This window comes from Erithacus rubecula (assembly GCF_903797595.1).
Source record: "Erithacus rubecula genome assembly, chromosome: 23".
Classification (NCBI taxonomy): domain Eukaryota; kingdom Metazoa; phylum Chordata; class Aves; order Passeriformes; family Muscicapidae; genus Erithacus; species Erithacus rubecula.
Genome location: NC_136675.1, coordinates 4569276 through 4574890, shown reverse-complemented (window position 1 = coordinate 4574890; position 5615 = coordinate 4569276).

Sequence of the window (5615 nt, the reverse complement as noted above, 5' to 3'; positions counted from 1 at the left end):
TTTTTTTTAAGCAAGACAGTCCTCAGAAAGTGCCTTTTTAGAAGATGGTGCTGTAGATTTTTATTTTCCAGTTGTACGTGGCTGCAAATTTAAGATAAATTATTGAAAATGCCAAGTGTTTGATGGTATCTTTTAGGTACTTTCAAGCTTCAGCTTCTCTGAGTCAGGACCAAGAATAATCAGGAAAGTGTTTTCTTTTGGAGTGAGAGGCATTGAGGAGCAATCACCAAATTCAGCTGGTAGGCTGGGGTTAGGTAGGGTTTGATCAATGTGATTTACCTCTTCATATTGAGGGGGCTGGGGGTTTGGGGTGTGGGAGAAGCCATGGGGACATGACTGGTGCTGAGAGGAATCCATAGCTCCCCAAGGATGTCTTCTCTTAGGGGAAATCACATTCCCAAAGCTGGAGACAAACTGAAGGGTGTCTTTAGAAGGATGCCTTAAGGATGACCTGGGAGATGGTTGGTCTTCACATGGCTCATGTGTGTTTGGGACAGATTTTAAATTGCCAGATGGGAGCAGCTTGGTGGCTGGGCAATGCTGCTGGGGCTGGGTCCATGGTGAGTTTGGTGAACGTTCCTGCAGTCAGGAAAAGCTGTAGACTAGACTATTAAACACTGCACCTCAGTAACCTTGTAATGCTGCATAAAGTAATAATAATAGCAAAGTTGTGCTTTGATGACACTGTAATGTGCTTGCACATGCCTGCAAAAAACACTTCCCTTTCCTTTGGTATCAGTCTGAGTAGCAGTTCTGGGACTTTTTTTTTTTTTTTTTTATGATGAGCCTTGTCCTTTGTTGTGGTGTTTCTGTATATTTATTGGTGGTCTGTGTGCAGCTCATAGGTCTGTGTGTCTGCTCTGTGTGTTGCTTTTAACACTTATTTTTAGGCAGGAGAAGTTTCTGAATGTTTTGGTTTTCTTCTCCAAAGAAAGTTGGCTTAACCAGTCATGTTTGAGAGGAGACAATTAACCCACTTGCCATAGACAAGTGCTTCATTGGTACCTTGTTTCTCTACAACTAAAATGATTTTGTGCATTTTATTACTGTTTATAGTGTTGGGCATTCAAGATGTGAAATAACTTGATGTCAGGATATTTTTGAATATCAGATGTTTAACTGCAGAACTCATTGAATAATTCCAAGTGGTCTCTTTACAGGAATATGTTCATGTCCAGACTTTTTCTAGGAGTAAGCAGAACTTCTGGACATGGTCAAGGGAATATGTGGGGTTCAGAGTCCCAGCACTGGGCAGTGCTCTTGCTGAGTTGCCCACACCTTGTTATTGAGGGGATGCTGCAGCTCCTCAGGCACAAGTTGACTCTCTTTGCTCTGTAATTTCTTCTGATTCAAGTTTGAGACATGATCCAATGTCTCTTGTAGCTTGTACCAACTTTCTTGTCTTACCACAGTGCCCAATGCCACTGTGTTGGTATTTAAGCTTGTCATGGTGTTCAATTATTTTATATTTCCAGTTTCTCAATGTTACTAGGCTGGGGTTTAGAAAGCATTTTTTAGTCTAAATTCTGAGCCAAAACTGTGTCTCCTGACCCTTTTAGTAGTAGCTGTTTCTATCTTTTAGACTAAAAAGGGCCAAAAATCTTGCACCATCAGCTTGTTTGCAGCAATATTCTATCTCCTCCTTTGCCTGTAAACCAGCTGCTTTGTTTCCCTCTACATTTAGCTCATACTGAACCTGTTGAGACATAGAAGGAAGTTGCTGCCTCTTTCTATCAAAAGGAATCACCTTACACCTGATAAAGCAGTTTTCTGTGGGACACAAATCTCTTGCCTTGGTGTCCATGAGCTGCCACATAAGAGGTTTAATTCCAGTAGAAATGTTTCTGTTGCAGTCATTGGAGGGTGCATGATGGTTTAAAGTATCCAAATTAAATAAGAGCTAACAAACCACTGAAAATAGACATTATTAAAATACCTAAAAAAAAAAACAACCAGCAAACCAAAACACAACAAGGAGCAGCTGCAGGTGGACAGGGATGACCTCCTAAAGGAGATGGAGAACCTGTGGGACTGAGATTGAAATCCTGTGGCTGTTGGGAAAGCTACAAGGGAAAGAAAAAAGGTGAAAGAGGCAGAAAGGGCAGACTCAAAGTAACAGAGTGCAGGAGGAGTTATTCAGACTCCTTTAAAAATTATCAAGTGGGAACATCAAAACAGAATATTGATGCTAATGAAAAAGCAGCAGAGCCTCCTTTGCCTCCCATAGCAAATAAAAAGAGCAAAACATGACAGCTGATGTTTTCCTTCAGTACCTTTCAGTGCTTGAAAAGGCCTGTAAGAATGATGGGGGGGAACTTTTAGGAGGGTCTGTTGCCACAGGATATGTGGTGATGGTTTTAAACTGAGGGAGGTGGGTTCAAATAAGACTTAAGAAGGTTTTTACAATGTGTGTGATGAAACCCTGGCACAGGTTGCCCAGGGAAGCTGTGGCTGCCCCATCCCTGAAAATATCCAAGGTGTCAGGTTGGATGGGGCTTGGAGCAACCTGGTCTAGAGGTCCCAGGTCACAGCAGGGGGGTTTGTCTGGATGAGCTTTAAAAGATCCCTTCCAACCCAGACTACTCTGTTTTTCTGTGACTGCTGATTCAAAAACTAATAGATGAGGGAAAAAGCATGTTCCTGTATATTGTTAGGGGTGCCTGTTCTCCAGGACCATGCTGTGAGCAGGTGGCAGTGCCTGTGACTGCTGCCCCCTGAAATCAAGCTGTGGTTTTATCCAAACTTGGATCCCTTACTTGGGTGAAACAAATGCAGCTTCCAGTGGAACTGCTGGTTCAGACAGTACTGACCCAAGGGATTTTGTGAGCAATATGTGGCCCTTGTGTACAACACAGATGCCCTGAGAGATTCCAGGTTGCCTGGAGCTGTGCCAGGAGCAGCAGGAGGCAGGTGTGGAGGTCATTTTGCTGCAGCACTGCAGTTGCTCTGCTCTTACTCAGCTCTTACCTACCTCCCCATTCCCTGAGCAGGGTCTCTCTTCCTCCACTGCCTGTGTGGAATGAGCCATGTTGAGGATGCTGTGGCTGTGTGCAGCACAGATCAGCTCTGGATGTGAGGGTGGGGGTGGGATGGTGACAAAAGTCTGTAGAAACAAAGGACTGGGTAGGAGGTGGGTGGGTGTCAAGTGAGCTGTGATCAGTTCACACCTTTCAGGGACATTGATAGGGACATCAGACATGATCCTGAACTGTTTGTGTTGGACTTGAACTCACTGAGAGCAAGTATGTGCCTTTTTCTGACCAGGAACAGAGCTGGAAAAACCTGTATTTGCATTGGTAGGATGGTTAGTATTTTTCTTGAACTGTTTTTAAAGCTCAAAGTCCTTGGTCAGAGTTGGTTTTGTGTTGAATTACTTAATCAAAACGAGCCCTGAATTATTTGTGAATTAGAACTACCCAGAGAGGAGAAGCTTTTAACATAAGTGATTTCTGGAGAGTAATGGCATCAAATAAACCTACTTCCTGGTAGACTTGCAATTTTTAAAAATAAAATTTAACCTTGATATGTTTATCTAATGAGAATCATTCATTCTGCCTTTATTTGACTGTTGCCTGTCCTGTGATGTCCTCACTCTTTCCTGTGCTCCTGCAGCTTTCCATACACTCCATTGCCTCTCCCCTCTCCACCCATTTGGAGGTTGCAGGGACATGGGGAATGTTCAGGGAACAGTGCAAAGCTCTGGCTCAGTGGGAATGTGGAGGTGAGGATTGATCAGATCAGTTCAAAAAGCAGTTTTCCAGCAGTGGGGGTGGTGATGTCTGGGAACAACTGTGGCCACTTGGGTGTGGAAAGAGGAGCAACCCCCCATGCTCTGACACCAGGTCCCTGCTGTAGACACTGCATTGTGCAGAAGTTGGCACCTGTGTGCTTAGATGCCAGTTTGGGCTTTAAGCTGCTAAAAATAATGGATTTTCAGACCAAAATGGAAGAGTTTTTCCAAGAGGTTCTATTTCAAGCTCTTTTGGCAAGTTGTCCAACCAGGAGCTCTGGAACCAGCTGGCTCTGAAGCAGGTTCCCTTTCTGACCTTGGGGAAATGATTCTGCCTCATTTTTCATCTAGGAAATGTTTGTGATGATTCACACTGCCTTTTGGGAGTGAATACTGGGTGATCTGAGGGTGCCCCATGTCGTGACAGTGGGAACCTCATGATACACTTCTTGCACGTTTGCATCTTCCAGTAAATCCAGATTTTGGAGCCAGAGCTCTTCCCTCCATCCCACTGCAGCTCTGCCCAAGGCTAAACCCCCTTGGGGTCAGTCACTTGTTTGCCATCTTGCTTTCTTTAAACTAACCCATTTTTTGTGAAACAGATGCTCAGAGGGAAAGTTTATTTAAATGAAAGGGGTTTCTTTTCATTGCTGAGAATTACACAGGTCTTTCAAATGCATTTGGCAGTTGGAAAATTAATGCTATAACACTATCTAGCAACACAAAAATATGGCTGTATGTTGAGTTTAGGGCCATGCTTGCCCATGAATCTTAGATTCACAACCCATTTCAGTACAGCTGTGCAAAAGTTAGCTTTTAAAATAGTTACTAACAAACTTTCATTTTGCTTACACTTGCAAATCTCTTAAATATCTTCAAAACCAGTTTCTTTGATAGAAAATACATGTCTTAGTAGGTAGTGTCCACTCAGATGTAATAGCAAAGTGATGCCCACTGGAGCAATGCTGAATTTAAAGAACTTTTGGAACCTGATGGTGTGCCAGCAGAGTGAAAACTTGAGTTTTGCTCCTAAAGTAGTGAGGAAATTGAACACCAACAAAATTTGGTGAGAGGAAGAATGCCAGAGGTGGAGTTTGGCTTCTGGCAACTTTGCAGTGCAGAATGGCTTCTTTGGGTACTCACTTTTGTGTATCACTTCTCTCTAGTGGCTGTAGTGTTTACTTTTTTTTTTTAAACTTGATTTCTCTTTTTCATTGAGATCTCATTTTTGCAGTTTTCAGTGTTGAATCTCACCTTGAGACAACTACATGTTGTTTTCCTGTAGAAATACCTGCTTCTAGCTCGTTGTGTTGGGTGTCTGTTTGCAGGCAGGTGTGAAAAGTGAGCTGCAGCACAGCAGTAGGGTGGGCAGAGCAGGTTTTGGGTCAGAAATGTTTGTTTGACAGGCACTGGTGTACACATCAGTGTTCCAGGGGAGCAGTGACACTTCAGGCTCACAGGATAATGAACCCTCCTGCCTGTTATTCTTGTCTCTGCCTTGGTGAAAGCAATTCAGCTCCCCAGGTAACCTCATGGTGGATAAATGGTGCTTGGTGGGGGAAAACTGGGCTGTTCACCTGACTGGAGATGTGTGATCAAGGATATTGTCTGTCAGCAAGTGTTGCTTCAGAGCTTTCACAGTAATTGCTAGCATTTATGAGCCAATATGAAAAGATTTTTAGAAGAAGGTGGCTCAGGTGTGTGCCATAAACACCACTGGCCAGTGAGCTGTGTTAGTTTTGGAGACTGCTGGAAGCAATGTCACACAGAAATTTTGGATATTTAATACCACGTGTTTAAATCGTTCAGAAAAAGAAAGTGTCATGCTGTTTGGGATTCCTTTACTGAATAAAATTCTAATAAACCAGTCTGGATTGATCCCCTC